Here is a 25,919-nt window from a genome sequence, read left to right on the forward strand (position 1 = left end):
AAAAAATATTTATACAAGAAGTCAGGTATGATCCCATTCTCAGTGCTTAATGGAAATGAGCACAATGACCTGGGAATCAGGAGACCCAAATTCACCTCTCTCTGCTTCAGTGGCCTTATCAAAATACTGATGGCTAACCTTAAAGAGGCAGCATAGTTAAGAGCGCGGCCATTAGGAAAAACTGCGTGAAGCTGAATCTTAATTCCACAAATTCACATAACCTCACCAAGGCCATCATAATCAAATTGTTGAAAACCCTTGCAAAGAGAAAATCTTAAGAGCAGACAGAGAGAAGGAAAAAAATAAAAAGACGTATTGCATACAGAGGAACAAATATAAAAATTTTCACAGACTTTGTGTCAAAAAAACATTGCAAGTCAGAAGACAATGCAATAGCAACTTTAAAGTGCTAAAAGAAAAAAGAAGCCAGCATAGAATTCTATATCCAGCAAAAATATCCTTCAAACATCAAGGGGAAATAGAGACACGTTTCTCATTTGGAGAAGGTAAATAATAATAGCACCTACCTCCTATAGTTGTTATGGGTATTAAGTTACTTAATATATGTGGAATACTCCAGATAATGTCTGGGCAGAGAATAAGCCAGCTAACGTTAAGAATAAAATTTACACTAAAATAAGCAAATGAAGTTTTTCCAACTCTTTTCTTTTATCTTGTGATCTAAAAATGGTGATTTAGAATGGCATATTTCCCAATGAAAAGACAGTAAGAATGGGAGGTCAGGGCAACTGTTTGTTTTATATCTGGGTCACTCCAATAGTAACTACAAAGTACACAGACTAGGTGGCTTATAAACAACGAAAATGTATTTCTCACACTTCTGGAGCCTAGAAGCCTCAGATCAGGGTGCCAGCATGGTTGGGTTTTGGTGAGAGTGCTCTCCTGAGTTGCAGACTGCTGACCAGGGTCTTGTACATTCACTTGGCAAAAAGAGAGCTAGCTAGCTCTTAGGGCTCATCTTATAAGGACTCTAATCCCATTCAGGAGCTCCACCCTCCTAACCTAATTACCTCCCTAAGGGCTACCCCACCATCACATTGAACGGCAGGGTTTCACTATATGAATTTTGAAGGGATACAAACATTCAGTCTAAAACAGGGTCCATTCAACGAAAAAGTAAACTCTTCAAAAGTTTGAAATTACATCTTAGTATCATGCTTTGTCCTCAATGATTTGACAAAGAATATCTCATACCGTAAGTCATTAACAAAACACTTTCACATACACTATTTCATTTTAATTATAACAAGGTTTTAATCATTGGGTTGGCCAAAAAGTTCATTTGGGGTTTTCAGTAACATCTTACGGAAAACCCGAACGAACTTTTTGGTCAATCCAATACTTAGTTTTCTCATCCAATATGTTTATTGGAAATCTTCTCTGTGGCAAGTACTCTACTAGGTTTGGGGATCCCGTGAGAACAAGACAGGATACTACTTCTCAGGTTGTTTGGAGAGAGAGTGCAGGAGACAGACTAAAAAACGTGCAAATAAAACATCAAATCGCAAGCACTACAATATGAGCAAGTGCAGGTTATTATGGGAGCACATAGGAGGGACATCCAAGCAGTGTTGAGGGACCAAGGAAGGCTTTTTAGAGGAGATGCACTTAAGCAGTAGCCTGAACAACAAAAAGAATAATTTAGTCAAAATTGATTGGAGGTTCAAAAAGTTAAAGGAAGACAGTTTCTTATGGCATCTTGAGCAAGTCATCTGATCCATCTGAGCCTCACTTTTCTAAGCTTTAAAAAGGAGACAGTATCTTCTTCACAGAGCTGTGGTTAGAATTAATGAAATGAAGTGAGAGAAAATTGCTTTAAAAACTGTAAAGCCCTATGTGGAGGTAACACACAGATACTGGCAAAAGGTATTGCCCATTGGCCCTTGAACTGCGCTAGGAAACAAATGATATTCAGTAAAAGTGGAGAAGTAACATAGCATCTTCCATTTATTATAAAAGCCTGAAATGAATTTTTAGTTAACTATTCTAGCCTGAAATATGCACTTCATTGCTGTCAGCATAAAATAATAATTTTACTCAATCATAACAACAAAGATTTACTAACAGTGAAAAGCAAGACAGGGCCACTGGCTGAGAAGAGAGACAGAAAATATAAGTTTTAAAACTTGCAAGTGAAACATAAAGTTAGCAGAGCCCTGAATACAGTACAACCTGATAATGCTTTAATGCTTAACTAAAAGATGAAACAGAGGGACCCTGGCTCACTCATCTCTAAACCTATGTCCCTGTCCCATTGTCAAATAAAATGCATTCAATAAAAGATGTATACTACATGTTTGTTGACTTGAAATTAATTACTTTCTGGAAGCTTGATGTCCTCCACACACATATGTGGAAATACCTAGCACCTAGATGATGATCCCTTACAGGAAGCTTTCCTGACTCCCACTCATTGCTAGTGCACATGCTCTCTTTCCTCCTAGTCCCCTCCCCCCTCCGCCAATGTGCTTCAATCATAATACTTAGCCTATAAAAATACTCTCTTGAGTAAGCTCTCTCCACCCATTTCTCTGAGTTCCTCAACAACTGCAACTGCCTGGATTTTGTTCCCACGGATCTTAACACAGTGCCTGGAATGTTGTAGACACTTATTTAAACATTTACTGAGCTACACTCACCCAAAATAGAACTAAGATTGGGGTCTTAAGGAATGGCTCTTTGACTTCAGAGATAAAGGGAGTCCTTCTCTTCCTAACCTCCAACTGGAATGGATAATTTACCGATGAAATTTCTAAGACCGTTGATGTACAACAGTCTTAGAGAACAAGGCGATATCTTGAACATAGTAGGTATTAAATAAATATTTGATGAAGATAAAGTGAGAAACAATGCTTAGTAGTTAGAGCTCTTGCAAGAGCCTGGGAAAACAATTTAACTGCAATCTGGACATTCTTTCACAATTAAGTAAAGATATTATTGTCCTTAGAAACTTTTTCAACAAGGGTTGCAATGAAAATGTTTTCTCAATGAAAAAGAAATGTTATTCAGCCAGAAGACACTGTTCCATAGCAATGCCAGTGTGGTCTTTTTGCTGGATTACTTAGTAACAATGTCTCAAGGTAGTAAAACATACTTGGTAGGAAATTATTTGAGTTCAGATCATATAATCATCAAAGATACTTCTTGCTCTAAGAAGTAAATATCAGCCTTACCCTACATCACTTGAAAAACAGGAAGCACAAGAGCCAAATATTTCAACCCAGTCTCTGTACTTGGTTTATTTTTAGCCCAGAGCCACATCTAAGTCATACTGCACTATGGAGTTGGTCAGAAGTGCAGGATTAAATAAGTAAGTGTGAGGTCACAGATCAGCTTTCTCAGTCCTTCATCTTTTTAGTGTCCACCGCCCTTGGTAATATGTGCAGTAAGACCAAAGAGTGACCAGCATTAACTACACACACAGCTTCGTCACTGATAGGTAGTGCCCCTGAGATGTGAAGTCTGCAAAAAAAAAAAATGTTTCCAAGATAGTTTTTCCCTCCCAAAACCCTATTACTTACAGCTAGGATTTGATTACTATTGTTAATCTTTTAAGGATTGATTATCTTTCACTTCAAGCTACAGCAGATAATTCTGGTTCATAAAAGTAAACACCATCTTCCATTGGCTGATGGGATAAGAAACTGATAGTGCCCTTTGGGGCACCTCAGAACTTGAAGGAGAGAATGCCTGCACCCAGCGGTGGTTCCCACAGAGCCACGCTACCTTCTTCCACCAACAGTAATCAATAACCTAACGCCCTGGCACACTTCCATCAGAAAGGGAACATCAAGGACTTCAAAGCAGAACCAAAAGCAATAGGAAGAGAAGAGGATGTAACATAACTAAGGATGCAGTCCTACAGAAACCCAATCAACATACATTAGCCATGTTCACAGTCAAAAGAAGTTAAGGTCTTTCATGCTCCCATAGTTTTTTAAAATGTCTAAAATTTCCTATTTTTAGGGACCCAGACGCTTATTCCTAATAATTAGATTTTATTATTATGCAAGTATCCCTTCCTGCTTATTGTGATGGCTTTTTTTAAACCTAGAAAACATGTTGGCACCACTGACTGAAGTGTTTTAAAACAAATCCTCTTCAGGTGTTCAGTGGCCTGTCTACACTGTTTGCTGGTTGATTCCTAAATTACTTATAGACAGGCCCTAAATCTTTCACAAATGCTTCCATGAGGTCACTTTTAATTGTGAAATTTGGTTCATGGCTTCTTCCAGGGAAAAGTTTTTCCCCCAGTTTCCCATTAAAACATATTTTTGTTCAGTTCAGTGTTCTCCATTGTGGGTGAATATGCCCTCCAGGAGGTGACAGGCAATGCCTGGAGATATTTTTAGTTGTCCTAACTGGTGGTGAGGATGGGGCGCTATTGGCATCTACGAGAGGCTCAGACGCTGCTAAATATCGTACAATGCACAGGACTGCACCATCTCCCACACTCTTATGCCCCCCCCACACGAGATAAAGAATTATCCCCCCGCAAAAGTTGATAGTTACAAAGAGAGAAACTCTTAGCCCAGTGATTCTCAGTGGGAGCAGTACTGCCCCCTTGTGGGAACTCTGGAAATCGCTGGGGTGCTTTTTTGTTATGCTTATCACCATGTCCCGCAATCCACAGAAAACCACATACTGAAGCATTATTCTACAATCCAAACAGCTCTAAATTTCATTCTTCATTCATGCGGAAGAAAAATTCATATATAATTATCTAAGCCTATGACTTAAATCTGTTTTACTACATGTAAATGAAATACTTATTTTTGCATGACTTTAAATTATATTTTGTTTGCCAGGAGTACAACTACCATGTAAATTAAGGGAAGTAGATACTTTATTTTGTAAGAAACTTTACAGAGGCTTGTTTACCATTTTGGAAAATTAGGTCCCTTGACAGAAACACCATTAGTGACACTGGAGTGTCCAGTACCAATTACCTGTTTTCAGTTGTTACATGAAATGATTCTAGGAAAAGTGCAAGCCCTTCACACCTTTAGTTCAACTTACTGTGTAGTCCTGTCCTGTGGTCATCTCCAACTTAGACAATCCAAAAACTTACTTATTAAGCCATACATTATTTCATTATACATTATTTTCTCTTTTGCTTAATATTATTGTTAGGATACTATGCACATATACACACACATAATTATGTGTGTGGATGGATTATATTATCTGTGAATTTCATTTCAGGATAGTCAGGGAATTTTAGGGAATACTTGACATGAAGAAGAGAGCCTTGGGTGTAAGGATTATAAACCATTTCTCTTGCTCATCATAGCCTTTTGGGAATCTTGATTCTGTTTCCAATATAATTACCAACTCATACAGCATCTTGCTCTCTGCAAATATGACTAAGATGCCATTGACATTTTCACCCAAATAACTGATAAAGATGTTCATTACAGAGCCAATGACTAAAGTTAGGTAGTAGAATTCATTTCACTGCACTTGCGCCATGGAATTTCCGATCTACCTTTTAAATTACCTTTTATACAACTAAGTACCAAAGATGGCCCTTGAAAATTTCCACAAAACAGGAGCCAATTACCCATTGCAAGGAAGCCACCCTTTGCTGACCCCTCCTTCCACTACTGGGAGGATATTTCCAGTAAAGTTTCTATAAAATGAAATGGCCATTTGAATTATTCCTAAGATCTCTTCCAGCAATGAGAAGACAAACTTTCTAAGAAAAAAAAAAAAAAATCAGATGGCAGATGGATAGGAAGCAAGCAAAGCAAAGAAACACACAATCTCGAGGAGAACAGGTACATATATCTGGAGAGCACAAGTGTTCGGACAGAGTTTTTCTTTCCAAAAAGTCTCAATGAGTCCATACTGAGCAATACATCATTAAATATTCTATATCATCAATAAGCCCCAAACCATTCCTAGAAACCTGGATTCTTTGAAGCATCTTGGATAAGGAGTGTTTGAGAATTAAATATATTCAAACAGAAATAGACCCATGCTAGCATACATTTTTTTTTTTAAAGATTTTTTGATGTGGACCATTTTTTTAATATTTATTTATTTATTTATTTATGGCTGTGTTGGGTCTTCGTTTCTGTGCGAGGGCTTTCTCCAGCTGCGGCGAGCAGGGGCCACTTTTCATCGTGGTGCATGGGCCTCTCACTATCGTGGCCTCTCTTGTTGCGGAGCACAGGCTCCAGACGTGCAGGCTCAGTAGTTGTGGCTCACGGGCCCAGTTGCTCCGCGGCACGTGGGATCTTCCCAGACCAGGGCTCGAACCCGTGTCCCCCGCAATGGCAGGCAGATTCTCAACCACTGCGCCACCAAGGAAGCCCTATCATACATTTTTAAATTATATTTTCAAATGATAAGTGGACTTCCTTTATTACATAATTTATTTTATATAAAACCGAATCTCCAATAGACTGTTTAATTCATACTGTCTTTCAAACACTTCTTAAGTGTTTAAGGCAAAGTTTAAATTCTGAGTGGTAGGAATACAATTTCTATTACAGGATACATTAACAAAAACCCTCTAGTTAGGTTACAAAGTACGTGTGTGTGCACCTTAGCTTGGGGTAGAAGTGAGAGAACTGGGCTTCCCTGGTGGCACAGTGGTTAAGAATCTGCCTGCCAATGCAGGGGACACGGGTTCAAGCCCTGGTCCGGGAAGATCCCACATGCCACGAAACAGCTAAGCCCATGCGCCACAACTACCGAGCCTGCGCTCTAGAGCCCGCGAGCCACAATTACTGAAGCCTGCGCACCTAGAGCCCATGCTCCGCAACAAGAGAAGCCACCGCACCGCAATGAAGAATAGCCCCTGCTCGCTGCAACTAGAGAAAGCCCCCGTGCAGCAACGAATAGCCAACACAGCCAAAAATAAATAAATAAAATAAATAAATTAAAACAATAATAATAAGTGAGAGAACTACTTAAATTCTACTTTAAAATATATAAAACAATGTCAGCCTAAAAAATAGTCTATACCTAAATATAACCCTTTGTTTTAAAATGTATAATTCTAATTGACTGAAACATTTAGAGATTTTCTAAATGAGTTTGCACGTTGAAACTGTCTAGATAAATGTGCCAAAGAAAAATTGCCTTTATCGTAATACATATATTTGAGGTTTATTCTACTTGTTCCTTGTAACCCTAAGGAAACAATTTACCAAAATTATAGGGAAGTGTTGAAATTATAGCATAAAAGTTTCTTTCCCCCTAAAATTACAGGTAAGAAAACTACAGCCTACAGAAATGAAAATCACTAGTTGTCTCTGGTTTTAAGCCCAATTTTGGTTTCCTGTAAATCTTTACACAAGTAACACCTCGAAAACAAGAGAACCATAAACCACCAGAGATGTGTGACATTTCATGGAACCACAAGAGACTAATACTTTCATCTGAACCAAAGAACTATCAATCAACACCGTTCCTTTGATAAATAAGGGGTGGGAGGAGGGGTGGGCAGCTGGAAATGGCAGGTGAAAAAGCCTCTGTAAAACCTTGCATCATTATCTAGCTATGTCTTTCACCCCTCATCTCATCCATAAACCTCTTTTCCACAGGGCTCAGCGGACTTCAGAAGTCACAACTTTGTACCTTGGGCTTGAAAGAAGATAAAAAAACAAATGGCATGGTGTACTGAGTTGAATACTGCCCCCCGCCCCAAATTCATGTCCATCGGGAATCTGCGAAAGTGACCTTACTTGGAAATAGGGTCTTTGTGGATGTAATCAAGATGAAGTCATTATGGATGAGGGTGGGCCCTAAATTCAATGGCAGGCACACACAGAGGGAACACAGTCATGCGAACAACAGCAGAGATTTGGAGCAATGCACCTACAAGCCAGAAACACCAAAGAGCTCAGGCAACCACCAGAAGCTGGGAAGGGGCAAGGAAGGATTGTCCCCTGGAGTCTTCAGAGAGACCATGACCCTGCTGACACCTTGAATTCAAACTTCTAGTCTCCAGAACTGTGAGAGAATACATCTGTGTTGTTTCAAGCTATCCAGTTTGTGGTAATTTGTTACAGCAGCCCAGGGAATCTAATTCATATGGTCACCCTCCTTACAGGATACCCCTACAGAGATGTTTCTCCATGATGGTCTGGCAAATGTCCTGGTTCCAAATTTCTCAAATCCATTAAGTATGAATCTTTGGGGATGGAGCCTAGCAATCTTTATTGTAACAAATAGTTTCCATGAGATGTTTCCATGCCTTAGAGTTTAAGAACCACTGGGCATAAGGTTGTTCTCTCAGTCTGTGAGTCTGTTTCTGTTTTGTAAATAAATTCATTTGTATCATTTTTTTTTAGATTCCACATATGAGATATCATATTTCTCTTTCTTTGTCTGACTTGCTTCAGTCAGTATGACAATCTCTAGGTCCATCCATGTCGCTGCAAATGGCATTATTTCATTCTTTTTAATGGCTGAGTAATATTCCATTGTATATGGTCACTGGAGGGAAGTGCGTGGGGAGGGATAGTTAGGGAGTTTGGGATTGACATGTACACACTGCTATATTTAAAATGGATAACCAACAAGGACCTACTGTATAGCACAGGAAACTCTGCTCAATATTCTGTAACAACCTAATTGGGAAAAGAATTTGAAAAAGAATAGATACATGCATACTATACGTATAACTGAATCACTTCCTTGTCACCTGAAACTAACACAACATGGTTAATCAACTGTACTCCAATATAAAATAAAAAGTTAAAAAAAAAAAAGAACCACTGGGCACTGGAATGATCTAAGGGTCTTCACAATGCCTATTTCTTCATAGTTCTCCCTGTGTACCTGCTGTGATGGTCATCTAATACAGTGTTAGAGCCAGACAGTCCCGGGTCAGAGAGCCTCTGAATAAATCACCTCATTGGTGTTTGGACCAAGTCTCCCCATCTATGCAGAGCATATGGAATAGGTCCTGCTGGAGGCACCACGAGAAAACATGGGATGGCTGAAAAGGGCAAATGAGTTCATGCAAAGTACCTTGTACAGAGCAAGCTCTTACCAATGCTGAATTAGTATCTCTTACTTTCCCATTTTATCTGAACTAAAATTCTTCTTGGATCACATTTTTCATTTGAGGACAAATCTGACTTAGCCTCCAGAACACCAGTGTTAAAACTGCACAAGCACTGGCTGTTATTTACTGCGTGTTTCCAACAAGTCTTCGGCACAGCATCGGTTTTACGTGGGCCTTCTTATCCCTGCTTTATGGATGGGAAACTGAAGTTCCAAGGGGTTAAGCAACATGACAAAGATTTGAATGGCTTGAAACCCAAGCCTATCTGATTCCACAGCCTCTGTGCTCAGCCTTTACACTATACAGCTGTGTGTCCCTATTGTCCAGAAGGGGGAAAAAAATACTAGAATGTTTCCTCTAGGCTTTCCTAGATAATGAGTTAATCTTATAATGCAATCCATGTTAATGTATTATTAACACATTAACTTGCATTAGTGCGGCTGACTGTACTTTATTTGCATAGAAAACTTGACTTGAATGGCAAAAACAAAAAAAGAAAGAAAGAAAGAAAGAAGAAAGGAGGAAGGAATCAGAGAAAATCACTGGTTAATCCCTTGCTATTTAAGGATCTGAAGGCCAGTAGCATCAGTATCACGTGAGACCTAATTACAAAAGCGGATTCTCAGGCCCCTTCCCAGAGCTGTTGAATGAGAAACTGCAGTTATTAAGATTCCCCAGGTGATTCAAATGCAATTTAGAGTTTGAGAAGCCCTGGGCTTATTTAACTCGGAGAGCAGAGAGCTACAGAGGGGACCTTAACACAGCTAAATCCTGTACAAGAGTGGTAAGTTTCAATATGATGGGGTAGTGGGGGAGGGGTGTAAAATCCGTAGAAAGAAAACAGAGACTACGCTGCAGATGAAAAATAGACAGGAGAGTAACTCCGAAATACGGCCTCTGTCAGAGGGCCATCTGTGATTCAGGAAATGACTCCGAAAATAGGGTCAGAGTTATTTCAATGAGCAGAATTAGAGCCAAGAATGGAGTAGAAATATGGGAAGACTATGCATGGATATCTTGGCACAGCATTAGAAGTCATGATATATTTTGTGAATGAAGTCAGAATCAGTAAATAATGACAATGAGAGCTAAAGTTTACTGCACGACTGTACTCTAGGACGCAGGGAGCTAAATCTATTACATGAGCGAGCTCACTTTCGCCTCTCAACAACCTCACAGGGTTTTCAACAATTGAAGAGGCTGAGGCTTTGGATGTATTTCACGTGACAGTGTCAGGCTGGTAAGGAAAGAACCTGGCTTTGGTTATGACGTATGTGACTTCATATATCTTCCCCCATCTGAGCTGACTGACTGACAGATGAAATTGCCCTGGGAGAAATAAAATCTGGACTAGTATTTGCCCAAATTGAAAAGCTCTAACATAGTCAAATCAGCCTCTAAGTTGCGAACAGGCACTGAGAATACACAGATATCTAAGCTTAATGTGGACCTGGGGAAACGGGCACAGGAATGTCTAGTGACATTCCTCTCCAGCCTACAGGCTGTTAGAACACCTACAAAGAGCCTCCACCCAAACCTCTAGATCTACAGCTCCACTAGATATGAAAAGTAATGCCTTCATCATTTATGAGGACTGAACAATAGACAGTGAAAGGAGGAACAGAAAAGCTCCCGGGAAATAAGGCTTCCAGCCTGATGGAATATGAAACCTGTCAGTAACCCCTAGCCATGGAGATGTTCCCGCTGTGCAGAACCTTCAGTGTCTTTCCCTGAGCCTGACACAGCTGGTCCCCTGAGCGTTCCTGCCTTATTATCATCCTTTCTGGGCAATTCACGGCAGTGTTTCATTTAAACCCAGGGCCTTTAAGAAACAGCTCTTCTAAGAAACTTACACAAACAGTCTTCTAGAGTTGCTTGGGGTGTTAAACTGGGTAACAGCACATTTTGAGTCCTTTGCCGGATCATACATGTATACTTTATATTTTTTATAAAATGCAGACAGCATCTAACCATCTCATTTCCACTTGTCCCATTGTTCCAATTTATAAACATCTAGTTTTCCTCATTTCACTCGTCACTTAAGATGTTTACAATGGATTTAAGGAGAATGGCAAATAAGACACAGGGGGATCTAATCTCAGTTTTGTCACTAATAAGCTTCACGTCCTTGGAAAATCACAATATTTCTGAACCTCTAGATTTAAAAAAAAATTTTTTGTCATTACTGTTTTGTTCATCAAAGGGGATGAACAAGGATATCTCCTAAAATCCTTTCTAGGCATGAGGTTCTATAATGTGTTAATACCAGAACTAACGTTGTAAAGAATCTCTACAACTTTTCAAACCTTTCACTGTTATACATTTGCTAGCACTCTTACTTAGCACTTTACGCTCATCTTTTTTTATTCCACAAACACGTACGGAGAGAGTATCCCTGTATGCAAAGCCTTAGGGGAGGAAGTAGCATAATCCCAATTTTATAGAAATTAGAAACTAAAGCTCAGAGAGGTAAAGCAATTTGTTTAAAATCACACAGCCAGGGACTTCCCTGGTGGTGCAGTGGTTAAGAATCCGCCTGCCATTGCAGGGGACACGGGTTCGAGCCCTGGTTCGGGAAGATCCCACATGCCGCGGAGCAGCTAAGCCTGTGCGCCACAACTACTGAGCCTGCGCTCTAGAGCCCACGAGCCACAACTACTGAGCCCATGTGACACAACTACTGAATCCCGCCGGCCTAGAGCCTGTGCTCCACCACAATAGAAGCCACCACAATGAGAAGCCCACGCACCGCAACGAAGAATAGCCCCTGCTCGCCGCAACTAGAGAAAGCCAACGTGCAGCAACAAAGACCCAACGCAGCCAAAAATAAATAAATAAAATTTAAAAGAGGATATAAAGATTACATTAACAGTCATATTAATTAAAAAAAAAATCACACAGCCAGATGTGCAGGAAGAGTCAGAGGTCAACCTCAGGTCTGTGGCTCCAAAGCCCATTGTTTTAATCATCATGACAGTTTCAGGTCATTTCTCTGTAAGACTGGGCTAAAATCTCTCAGATTACTCCTCTTACTTTCCAAAATCAGTTTCACTTTTTGGCTTCAACCTCATGATTAATTATATGTGATATGACTGAATTCTGATCGAAATAAATGTTTGCAAAATTACCTTTCAGTAAATCTAGTTCAATACCATAACAATGATCAAAAAAAGGAAAGAAAACTCTCCCAGAAGTCGCCATCCTATAAAAAGAAAGCTCCACTGAGTAGTTCCAATACCATATATGTCCAAATCTTCCCACTGGCCTTTTAAAAAAATGTAGCTGAGAGATTTGGAATTTGTTATTTTCCCAAGTGGGAACAAGTTCCCCAGAATCTTTAAAGTATCAAAAATGTATTTTGATGAAAAAAAAAAAACAAACAAACCACTGTGATTCTTGATGATGGACTTTAGCTATTTAAGAGCAGTATATACGAACAATTTTATCCTTACTTTCAATATCACATTGCAGGAATTCAAAAGTTTTATTCAACTTAGAAAAATCAAGCCAAAACACAATATGGACTTTATAAATCTGAAAAGTAAAAGGGCATGTAAACATGACTTCAAAAAAGAGTGTTCTCATGAATGCAACTCAAGTGTAAAAAAGAAATAACTTTCCACATGTTTCTGCTATAGTTGTATGTTTGATTTTTAAAAAATTGTCTTTAATGTAGAAAATTGATTTTGTAAATGCCACTCACATGCCTTTTATTTTTAATTGAAAAGGCTAGAGATCATTTATCTTGATACAGAAAGTTTATGCATAGTCACAAACTAAAAAAGTCACACTGAAAATTAGCAACGTTTTTGACCTAGCACTCTCACTGTTTGGAATTTATCCCGTATATAAATTAAAGACATATGAGAAAATGTGTACAAGAATGTTAGCTGCAGTGTGGTTTATGCTTACAAAAAACAAACAAAACAAACAACTATCACTATTAATAAGCTGAAGTACATGGAAACAATAGCATAGTACAGGGTTATTAGACCAATACGGACTGATCTGGAAAGAAAGCAGCTATAGTTAAGGGAAAAAAAAAAAAAAAAAGCAGGTTGTTGAGGACTGTTACGGGATGATTCTACTTCAGGTAGAAAAACAAACAACAAACCAGAAACTCCAAATGAGCAGAGAAGTTCTCTATATAAAAAAGTTTGCATAAACATACAGAAAACTTAACATTGGCTGCCTGCTGAAGGATAGGTGGGAAAAACTGAGAGGGGAAGATCAAATTTTGTACATCTTTTTCTTGTCTGACAACCAGCATGCATTGCTTTGCCAATTAAAACAACCAAGGGAGTAGTCATAGTCCGAGGAAAGCTTAAAATCAGCAATTCTGAAATATCAAGAAGCATGTCCAGATTTTAACATGGTGAATATGGGTGCAGAGCCACACAAAAGAAACTTTTTAAAAAATTGCTATAGGGACTTCCCTGGTGGTCCAGTGGGTAAGACTCCACGCTCCCAATGCAGGGGGCCCGGGTTCGATCCCTGGTCGGGGAACTAGACCCCGCATGCATGCCACAACTAAAAGCCCGCACACCGCAATGAAGATCCCGCGTGCTGCAACTAAGACCCAGCGCAGCCAAAATAAATAATAAAATTAATAAAGGAATACTTTTTTAAAAATTGGTCTAATATCAAGAAGCTCAGTGAGTCCAAGGCCTGTCTCATCCTGTGTGGACATCCCTGGTAATGCCCTGGAGAGGCTAGATAACCAGAGGATTTCAAGGCAGTATGTTTCCAACCCTGCTTCCACACTTCAGAAATTTGTCTTGCCTTGATAACAAACCAGAAAAAAACAAAATGTATTGCTACTTATCTCTTGCTTCACCGTGTCTAACAGTGACTAGATTTCCTCCTTTTTCTTAGCCCTACAGACAACAGAAAGCATACCCTACATTTGATCTACCCTTGATCCTTTCTTGCAGTCATAGACTGTTTAACATTTTTTTTCCTATCCTAGGAAAAATATAAATGACTGCCCCAAAGAGCAGTTTTGTATACTGACAGTTTCAAATAATCGTATTTCAGAGTTTTGAAACACTTTTTACAAAGGCAGCTTATTGTCAAATAGGGTATCAAATTGGGCAGTGTTAAATATTCTCTATTTCCCCTATTGCTTGTTTATCTAAGTACAATATAACGTAATATCTGAGCAAAGAAACCCATGAAAGAGGCCATGTGATCACACGTGAATTCTTTTTTACGCACAGTACAACTTCATTTTGGCATTGACCCTTGGTTACTGGGACAGACCAAAATAAGTACATCTCTCCTCAGTGTTAAATCACAAATGCTGTCATCAGCAAGACTACTTCACGTCCAGTCCCCTGGGGGCTTTCACATGAGAGGGGTCACTGACTGAATGAAATAGCCTTTTACAGGAAGACTGAATGGCACTTTCCAAGGGAATATTGATTCAAAAACTTACAGTTCGTTAAGTACGATCCACAATCTATTCCTTTGTGGTAGTTCAGACTACACTAATTTCTTTTTACCCTAGAATTGAAAGGCAGTTTATATTTAGGGCATCCCATAAAACATTTGGCTTTTCTCTTAAAAAATATTTAATGTATGTAAATAATCATATTAACTGGAGAGTATTAACATTTTTTTCTAAAAAGGACCTCAGACTGCAACAGGCCATGTTAAGATTTACCTAATTATGTTCTAGAATCTCAGAGTTATCAAGGAGATCAAATGACCTATTAGAAGCTATTAGAAGTTTCATCTAATAGCTGATTTTTTCTTATAATTGTCTTTTTTTTTTTTTTTAAATAAATTTATTTATTTATTTATTTATTTATTTTTGGCTGCATTGGGTCTTCGTTGCTGCACGCTGGCTTTCTCTAGTTGCGGTGAGCGGGGGCTACTCTTCGTTGCGTTAGCATGGGCTTCTCATTATGGTGGCTTCTCTTGCTGCAGAGCATGGGCTCTAGAGTGCAGGGTCAGTAGTTGCAGCACACGGGCTTAGTTGCTCCGCGGCATGTGGGATCTTCCCGGACCAGGGCTCGAACCCGTGTCCCCTGCATTGGCAGGCGGATTCTCAACCACTGCGCCACCAGGGAAGTCCCTTATAATTGTCTTTTAATAATAGTTATGGGGGGAGACAGTGAGTAGGAAACCATTCCCTTTACTCTATCTCCTCACACATATATTTTTGTACTATTAATTTTCCATTCTTTCTCTCAGTTTTCTTTTCTCCCGCCAAATATGAGTCCAGAGGTTTCCTCACGGGGGTTTTAGGAATCTCCCTCAGGCCAATATCAATGTAAAAGAGCTCTCTATGCAAAGTGCACTATTGGTTTCTCTTTTGGTTTAGACTAAACACTAAAGAAGAACACTGCACCATGGCTTTTTAAGCACATTCCCCAAAATCACTACTAATTGGAAAACTATAATACTATATGTATTCAATGATACACTTTCCAAACACTTGACTCCTCATATTAAGAAAGTATGTTTTCATTTATATATGGAAGCTAAAAAAAAATAAAGCAAACAAACAAATATAACAAAACAGAAACAGACACACAGATAGAGAAATCAAATTAGTGGTTACCAGTGGGGAGAGGGAAGCGGGGGCAAGATAGGGGTAGGGGATTAAGAGGCACAAACTACTATGTATAAAAGCTACAAGGATATATTGTACAGCACAGGGAATATAGCCAGTATTTTACAATCGCTTTAAACAGAGCACAGTCTCTAAAAATATTGAATCACCATGCTGTACTAATATAATATTGTGAATCAATTTTACTTCAATAAAAAAAGAAAGTTAAATGTTTGAGAATATATTTTAATATTCAACTAAAGGACGTTCCAAACTACTAGTTGTACAATTGCTAAATATTATACTCCTGCTGCCATCTTGTGGTAATTTTTGGAATCTTCCTGCTTGCTCTCTTTTCCTCCCTCCCTCCCTTCCTCTCCCTCCACCTTCCTTTTCCCCCTACCCTTTGGAGGGTACCTATATCCAAACCTTAATGAGTCCCTTTCTTAAGTAGGTAGGGAGACAACCTGCACTATATTCTGAAAGAAGAACGGATTGTTGCCAATTCCTCCTCCTGCCTGTAATATATTCCCTCCTTTCTCCTTATATTTTTCTCATTTTTCCACAAAACCATTCTTTTAACAATAATACTTTTTAAACAAATATTTATCTTTTAGATTAATCTAGTTTCCTACAAGTAAAGGGAATACAGATTATAGGAAAATATATGCGTATTTTATGAACGACTTTGCCTTCCAAACTTTTTCCAAATTGTACTTTTACAAAGAAAGAAAAAAAGCACCCTGTATTTCTGGCTACAAGATGCCACACAGCCACAGATACCGATTCTCAGGATCCAAGGAGGAGCCCTGGGGACACACTCTGGAAAGAGAGAGCTTCCCAGCAACCCCAGGCTGTATGGAGACCGGAGGCCTGGCATCCCTTTATTACTTCCCAACTGTCCCCTTCACCTATGGGCCCTGCTGTGGCATGGCAAAGGAATTCATACATCTGGGGGTAAATCACACATTTCTCTGATGATATATTAAAGTGAGTAATTCTTAACCAGACTGATTTACCATCAGAGCAAGAGTATATTTTATAAAAACCATCTTTTCCATCTAACTCTATGTCCCCACTCCAATTCCTGTGAAGAAACTTAGAGACAGCTATCCAAGGAGTCACTCAAAGACAGGTATAGTGAGAACTCGATTAGCCAGAATCTTCCACAACATGGAGGAGATGAGGATGGAAACAATCTGTTTCATTCCTTGTTGAAAATGACTTTAAAACCATCTTTCCGGGCTTCCCTGGTGGCGCAGTGGTTGAGAGTCTGCCTGCCAATGCAGGGGATACGGGTTCGAGCCCTGGTCTGGGAAGATCCCATATGCCGCGGAGCAACTGGGCCCGTGAGCCACAACTACTGAGCCTGCGCGTCTGGAGCCTGTGCTCCGCAACAAGAGAGGCTGCGATAGTGAGAGGCCCGCGCACCGCGATGAAGAGTGGTCCCCGCTTGCCGCAACTAGAGAAAGCCCTCGCACAGAAACGAAGACCCAACACGGCCATAAATAAATTAAAAAAAAAAAAAACCATCTTTCCCTCTTTTGTGTTATTTATATCTATGTTATTCACAATCTGTATTTTTCTTTATTTTCCTTTAAAATCTATGAACCCTTAAAATGAAGCATTATTCTAAGCAACAGTAGCCACATGGCATAGATTTAATGTGATTGTTACATCTTTTCCCTCAGTACATTAAAATTCCTTACTGTTAATATAAAATAAATTAACTTGTGTGCCACCCAGAAGCACCCCTGACGCCACCAATATGTGAACATTACACGTTGGGAAATGGGGCTCTGATGTATACATGCTAAGTAGAGTACAGTAAATCTAACAACCATTATTTATAGATAAGTAGCTTTAAGTGTCACAGCATCAAGATTTTGATATTTTAGAGCCATAGTTCAGATCAGAAGTTCTCAAACATTTTTTCTGCAGTGACTCATGGGATGGATGAGTTCTCACGTGCAACACACTCTTGTGAAAAGACCGACTGTGGGTTCTGTGCAATTTCCTGCCATATATTTGTCATCTTCCCAGTCGGGGAAGCCAATCAGATGCAAGTCAAAAACCATCCCTAGGGAGGTGCCTGTGAATGCACTCAACCTTATTTCCTAAGAAGCAAATAATTCATGAAGTTTGATTTTTAACCTATTATTCACTCATTTTAAGCTTACAACTAATCAAACACACACCACTGTGCGCCATGACACCACAGCTGAAATCTGCTGAAGTAAGACATGAAATTTTGTCCTGAATATTTTAGAGTGAACTTATTCTCTGAGAGGAGACTGAATTGAATATGAATTGGTTCTGTCCTCTAGAAGGTTTCAGGGTAGGTTTTTTTTTTTTAATTTGTTTGTTTTTAATACATTCTAGATATGTGCTGTTCTTACCCTGCCTCTGAAAATTAGCACGTGGGAAGAGAAATGTATGGTAAGCTGAGGGTTGTATAGGGTTGGAATTTTTACTATAAACAGACCTGGTTTCTACCCAGGGGTTTACAGCCTAACATATAAAAGAATTTTCTATTTTGAGAATTTTTAGCATATGTAGTGAAGTTCCTTGGTGGTCCTGTGAGACATGAAATTAACATTACCCACACCGGGAGGGCAATGAAAGTCATCAAGAAAAATACTAACATTTACCCAAAGGCTTTGGATTTGCTCATCAGGCAATACAGTTGAACAAACAGACCTACAATTATTTGTAAGAGGCAAATATACAAGTACTTTTACGATTCCCTATAAGGTTTGTCAGTAGCATTTTTTGCAGCATTTGAGGTCAAAGTGCTCAAATAAAGACACATCTGAGGATTTAAAACACATTTTGAAGCGCTCTCTAAATTGACCTAGAAAGGAGGAGCAGTTTGAATTAGCAACAAGTCAGAGAGCATAATTTAAGAACTGTACTTGGGACTTCCTTGGTGGTGCAGTGGTTAAGAATCCGCCTGCCAATGCAGGGGACACGGGTTCGAGCCCTGGTCTGGGAAGATCCCACATGCCGCTGAGCAACTAAGCCCGTGTGCCACAACTACTGAGCCTGTGCTCTAGAGCCCGCGAGCCACAACTACTGAAGCCCATATGCCACAACTACTGAAGCCCGCGCACGTAGAGCCCGCGAGCCACAACTACTGAAGTCCACGTGTCACAACTACTGAAGCCCGCGCACCTAGAGCCTGTGCTTCACAAGAGAAGCCACCGCAATGAGAAGCCCGCGCACCACAATGAAGAGTAGCCCCCGCTCGCCGCAACTAGAGAAAGCCCACGTGCAGCAACAAAGACCCAATGCAGCCATAAATAAATAAATAAATAAATATATAATTAAAAAAAAAAAAAGAACTGTACTTGTAGAATCTTTATCACAAGGAAAAAAAATTCAAATTAAGTCCTAACAAGGTAATTACAGCAGATGTCTTACTGGATTTGCCTTATTAAGGCAAATTCATTTATTAAATAAACACTCAGATGAAATCAGCATGTTATCCCCTTACACACCAAAGTGTTATCAGCATGCTCATTCACGTAATAAAATCAACCCAAATCGACTCCTAGTATCAACATGTTGACTGTTTAGGACTAATTTCCAAGAATATGTCAAATCAACATGCACTAAAAAAAAGGTTAACCCCACAGCCAACACACTAGACAGGACAAATTACAGAAAGTATTTTACAACTTTCTAGCTAATATAAACTTTATATTGATTGAATTTAAAACTCCACTATTTTCTAAGGTAGCATGGGTTTCTATTATATGCCCACACAAAAAACCAATATGAAAATGTTTAAAATAAAAGCAACATAACGTACACTGAAGTCTGCGATCCACCAGCAATGTTTAGGGAGTAGTGCAGAGTAAGGTTAAGAGTTTTTTAAAAGGAATCTGTTGTTCAGAACAACAGTAAAGCGATTAGTTCTATCGGCCTTTATATAATAAAACAAATCTATTTCAAAGATACACATTTTCTGGAAATATCTATTTTTCATTGAGAAATATTCTAAAGCATTGTATATTTTCGATATGAGCAATTAATTATTTTTAAAACTTTAGGAAATTCAAATTGTACAATATCTAAAAAATCTGAAATATCTGAAGACATGAAAGATTTTAAAAGGTTAGAGTACTATTCTGAACAAGACCTCTGTTCTACGTTTGCGGTTGTATGAGATTTGCAAATGAGAGATCTGGGAGGAGTTCCAGATGTCAAGCTAGAAGAGAGGAACCAGGGACCCAAAAGAGAGATGCACAACACAGGCAGATCCAAGAACAAAGAAAAAGAAGGTAAAAAAATCATCACTGGGTAAAAGCAGGAGGTAGTAAGTACTTCGATAAGAAGCAACAGAGATTGATTCTAGTACCCTGCTCTGGGAGACAGTATTGGACTGTGTGTCTAATACCAAGCACAAGCATTTGACAAGCTGCAAGATGCTGTCATCTATTTCATGATAATAGACCAAGAAGTAAATCCTCCTTTCCCCAAGAAACTGATTGGGCCAAACTAGAGGAGGTTCAGAATAATAACTACCATAAGAAGTATAAAATCATAAACTGAATAAATCGGCAATTTGTGTGTATACATATATGTACATACTCATATACATACACATTACTCATACACATAAACATAAACATATAGCCCCTTTTCTCTTCAGGGATCCAACAGCACAGGACACTAACAAAGCTAGTAGTCATTTTTGACAATTTCCAAACTTCTGAGCTTTCACTTTTGTGAAACAGGATATGCTATCCCTGGTTTATCTCAGAACTCACAGTAACTTCCAAGAGCTACAAGAATCTGAGATAACAGAGGGTCCTGAACTCTGATAAGCAAATTCTCAGTGGCAAATGAAAATAATTATTCCTACTCAGAGCAACTATGAAATCACCTGAAAATCTTATCAAAAGAAAGGGTTTTAATGCACCCTCAGCATCTCCTACACAGTGTGGGGAGAGGGCACTGGGCAACAGCCACTCAGTAAGGAAAGAGGAAAAAGAAAAATCTTTTGTTTTTTCAGGTCTTTTAGAAATATTTTCACGAGGGTCAGTCAAATCTCTAATGAACGCATGATTAAATGAAAACTTGCAACCTATACATGTATCAAGGATTCAGATGGAACAAGAACTCCTGGTGTATTACAAATATATCTGGAAAATGTACTTGATCCCAGAACCCAACCCAACACCAAAGCAAAGTGGATATGTCTTAAATAATAAGTATAAATAGATAATAACTTGGAGATATCAATTGACCAACTCCGGTACTGATGCAAAATTAAGAAACGTACATTGTCTTTCTGGTCCCATTTCCGAGATCTTTTAAAAGGCACTTCAGTAATGATTTGCTCAGTTTTCGCATCACTAAAACCAGAGTAGTATCTACCTCCTGTACCTCTTTGACTGAATGTAGGTGTGAGGTGCTTATGCTTGGAACCCGTCCTCTTCAAATTACACGTGGCAAGACACAAGGATCTTGACAAGCAAGCCTGCCTAAAAATCCTCCCCTCACCTCCTCAGCTTTTCTCCCTCTCAACTCTCATCATAAATATTACTCCTCTGAGTAAACTAAACGAATGTCCTCTCCCAGAAGCTCCTGTTAAAACGTTACTGTGTTAATCCAGAAAGGATAACTGGTTAACATATTGGTATGTTGTCAGGTAGTAATAAATTCCTTTGGATGGAAGGGTTGGTAGGGATGAAGGAATCAGCAGGAGGGGTCTGTAAGGCAAAAGGCAAAGGGTATAGTGAATGATATCCAAAGGCAGCACCCAAGATCCTTTTCACATCCTTCCTAACTGCACTATTCATCGGCGCCACCTATGACATGACACTGAGCTAGAGAAGTTGAGTGAGGAAGGAAGAAGAGGGAATGATTAGGAAATGACAATCCCCAGAGCGGGACGGCCTGAGGAAATTCTGGCCTGGCACAGCACACCCAAGGCATACGTGCTGGATACAAGGGCTCATTGGTCACTTTTTCATAAGGTCAGTTTCGTGCTGGCTCTAAGACTTTTCAAAAAAAAAAAAATCCTATTCTAATTTAGGGCAGGTTCTTTTCTTCCTATTTGGAAGGATTCACCAGTTAGTAAGATGGAACTGGCCAGATTCCAAGGCTATAGAATATAACTGTTGAGAACTGGGGCTCTAAAAACTGCAAGATTGGGGTTTCAAACATGTCTGGCATTTCCTAGCTGTGAGATCTTAGGTAAGTGAATTAACTTCTTCAAGCCTCAGAGTCCTCACATGAAAAGTACGTATGTGATCTAGGACCACTGGGAGAAAACAACGAGCTACTGAAAGTAAACAGCTTAGCACTGTTTAGCACTTAGCACTTAGTGTTAACATCACTAAGATTAGCTCTCTTTATTATTCTTAGCATCGCTATTTTAAAGCATTGTGTATTTTCTATGTGAACAATTAATAAGCTGGGCCCAGAATTCCACCGGTACCCGCTCATTTCACTGAAGTTGCTTATATCAAAATTAGGCCAAATCCCTTGATTTAGTCTGAAGGTTAAACCAGCTGAAATGAATCAGAGATGCAAAAGGCAAAGAGTTTTCTGGGGCATCCATTCCAAAGCATCCATGTCCCAGTGGAAGAAGGTACAAGTTCCTGAGGAAGAATTTACATCATCAGGAATCAAGGGATTTGTGACAGGAATAGCTCAAGTGGCTTGGAATACAATATATTATTCCCGTAACAGATTAATATTGATTCCAGCCTTTGCTTAAGCTAACTTAAAAAAACAACAACTGTATGCAGTCTTCAGAGCTAACTGGGTGGTCAAAATAAGGAATTTAGGTGTGTATAAAAAGTTAAGGGGGAGAATTAGGATATTAGGTAATTCTTGATGTGGAATATATGCATGCAGGGAATCAGAAGTTCACAGAAAACCATGTGAAATACTCAGTTATTCGGTAAAGTGTCATCATCGTCATCCAAAACAGCCTACAGTTTTCAGTGATTATCACTTGATCTCTACTGGGCATTTCTAAGGGGCCTGAAAATGACGGCTGCAATAAGTCGGATGTTTTCTTTTTAAACATGATCATCATACTGTACACTTGATACTTACGCTGTGAGCTCAGATCTTCCCTTTCCCTAGTATAATTTTCATCTAAGCATTCCTTAGATACTTAGATCATTCTTAATGGAGATTGTGCATTATACCCTCTGTGGACGCATGGAAATCTGGCTAATTGGACTGACTTGATTACAACAGTCGGTGAATTCTCCCATTTCCTTCCACTGCAATAAATGCTGAAGATATTTTTACCACCGATTATGTAAATATTTCAGATTACAATCATTTTCTAAAACAGTGGTTACAGGCAAAAGTTCTTTTATCATTCTGCCCACCAAACAATTCCTACACTTTCAAAATATGTTTCTTTTCTTGTTAGTATAAAAACTGGGTGTCCTAGTAAAGTTTGAAACAAACCCATAGCATGAATAGCTATCACTAAATCCTACAGCAATTGCAATTGAACATTAGCTTTGTGATAAAGCAGTCTCCTTCAGCCCCAGTAAGGGCATCAGGATGGCACAACTTTTAACAAAGGATGCACAAGCTGATGGAATGTCTACTTCCCAAATCCAAATATCTGAAAATTAGCAAATACACTTTTATTTTGAAAGCATCTTGTTTGCTGTTAAATGTTGTGTCCCAGGTATACTTTTTAAATTATTTCTTTTCTTGGCCAAAATAAGGTGTCTCACCAATGATAATTAAGTTAGTACTGTCTCTTTAAATGCTAGGATGAGTACCTAATTCCAGAGGTTACTATGCCCATATATTATACCTGTCAAAATTCTTTAAACTCTAATGAGTCAGCTTGCTGAAAATACACTGCACGCTTCCATTTGAAAGTATAAAGCTAAGTGCTGAGTGGGAAAAAGTTTACACTCAGTCCCAGCGTAAATCAGCGCACAGAGGAAGTAGAAAAGCACTTCAGCTAGCTGTTGCAGACACAAATACGCGCCCGACCGACCTCTACTGCGCATGATCTACTCTTTTGATGAATGTTCCTACCCCTAACCCAAAAACGTCGGGAGTGTGTGTGCGGGGGGGGGGGGGGCGGGGGGGGGGAATAAAAAAAAGGAAGATGATGTGTACGTATGAAAGATCAGCCATTTCCTCTCAGTACACACAAAAACGCTTCTCATTCCTTGAGAGATTTCTTATCAAGGAAAATAAAAGTGCCTCTTTGAGAGCTAGCTCCTGAATGAGAGTGGACTCTGGGAGAGACACTTTCCTCTCCTGTCCTCTGTAGACCCCGGTGAAATCTCCTCTTTGCTACGAGGTGGTGCTGGTTACTCTTTGAGGGGAACAGTCCAGACACAGAGATCTGAAATTTCAAAAATGCGATAAAGCCCCAGCCGGTCAGCCCTAGGAGGCGAACAGCTGCCGGGTGACCGCTGATGAAGTGGCTTCTTCAGGAGATGGGCAGATTGATTCCAGCTGCTGAGAGCGGGGCAGGGCAGCGGCCGAGGAATGCGCAGCTCAGCTGAGGCAAGACACAGCAGCTTCCCAACCAAGGGCAAGGCCAAATGTTAGCTCTGATTGCAGTCTTGGCCTGAGAGAAGTAAGAATGCCATTGTTCCATTTGATAGGGACTTCCAAGGCAGCCTGGGCCAAAAGGTGCTATGTGCACGGTGTCATTTTATAAGTGGAGCGTCGCTCAGGAAATCTGAAAGCTGTCCCTCGAGACGTTGGTTCAGAGTGGGCCTGCAGTTCCCAAGGTGAATCCTTTCTTCCTGATTCCTGTTGTTCTCCCCCAACCCACTCCCAGCTCCTGGCCCTTTTCCAACAGCTCTCAACCCCTACCCAGACTCCTTTGCTCCCCTCTCCCCGACTCCCACACACAAACACTGTAATCAGTACACAACTGAAACAGACAAGGAAGGGGTGCAGCGGAGGAGTGGGGGACATCCAGAGCCCTGCAACTGGCCTGGATGGAGACATACAAGAGGACATGCTCTTTAGAAGTACTGGCCTCAAAGTCAGAGAGCTTAGGGGGAAGGACTAATGTACGGGTCCCCTGAGGGCCCCAAACTCAGACGCCAAGTGATCTAACAACAGGGAAGGGGTAAGAGGTAGGTGGGCATGAAGGCACGCCTAATGGAATATTCAATATCCTGAGAAATGCACTTTCGGCCGTGCACTTCCAGAGACTAAAAGCCAGTAATGGGCTTTGGAGTCTGCACTTCCTCTCCCTAATGTCCAGAGGCGCTTTAATGCTGCAGCCAATCGATCAGCCTTCTCCGGTGAAGGCGGCCAGTGGAGAGCAAAAGCTTCCTACTTGTGGCCAAAATCGCCCGGCCTCCTCTGCACACCACGAAAGAGCGACACAACTTTGAACTGTCAGGACTTGGCTCTCAACGTGCCGGGAGAAGGAAAGGAAGGAGCCTGGAGGCGTCCAGAGAAATAGCTCCCCTCCCTCTTCATCCCAGCTTTTCCAGGGAGAGACTCAGAAGGAAGACAAACAAGGAGGGGGCATTATCCACCCTGGGACAGGGCTGACCAGTAGCCCCAAACCTGCTTCAGGTGCAAGGTCACCGAACCGCCTCCAAGCCCTGGGCAGCCCAAGATGTGGCGCTTCTGGAAGGGACACAAACTGAGCAAAAGAACATCCAGAAAGTGGGGTTTCTTTAGTCTCCTGCTGACATCGCTTGCTGCCTGGAAAGTGACCCTCAGAGGCTGATTCCTGCCGCGGAGACGCACCCCAGTCCCGCCTCCCCCCGCCCCCCCCCCCGCGCCTTCCCAGCGGGGCTTGGGCTCCGGGCAAATTCAGTCCCTAAATTGAACCCAACCCTGTCCAGCCTCCCGTCGCCGCTCCCAAGAGGCTCCAGCGGCGCACTGAGCATGCCCTGTGGCCTGGGTTTGGGGGGTCACCTCCGGGAAACTTTCCGGGCCCCGGGATGGGCCGGGTTCTGTCCCCCGCGGGCGCCCTCCCCCAAGGGGTGCGCGAAGGAAAGACCGCGCGACTGCAGCCGCGTGCGGAGCGGCCAAGTTAGCGGGCGCGACAAAACTTTCCACGCTCCTTCTTCCCACCCCACCTCACCCCGCCGCAGGGGCGCGTCTCCCCGAGGAGCTCGCCTTTCCCAGCCCGGCGGAGACGAGCACAGCACGTGATGGGCAGAAATAAAAATAAACACTTCCCATTCCCGGCCCGCGAGGGCCAGCCCCCACTCGGCCCGCTGCGGAGAACTATAGGGGCGCCCTGCGTCGAGCAGCCCCCGAGCCGCCGCGGCCCGGAGCCCCCAGCGCCATCCCCCCCAGGACGGCCACCCGGCCCGCCCGCCGCGAGGG

The 25,919-nt window shown here is 40.8% G+C and overlaps 1 protein-coding gene across 1 annotated transcript in view; it reads right to left on the reverse strand.

Moving 5' to 3' along the window:
• The window catches only part of PRKG1 (protein kinase cGMP-dependent 1), a 1,237,939-nt gene that overhangs the window by 1,208,534 nt on the left and 3,486 nt on the right, over window positions 1–25,919 (reverse strand). The window lies entirely within an intron of this gene.

This window comes from Balaenoptera borealis (genome assembly GCF_965194805.1).
Source record: "Balaenoptera borealis genome assembly, chromosome: 10".
Classification (NCBI taxonomy): domain Eukaryota; kingdom Metazoa; phylum Chordata; class Mammalia; order Artiodactyla; family Balaenopteridae; genus Balaenoptera; species Balaenoptera borealis.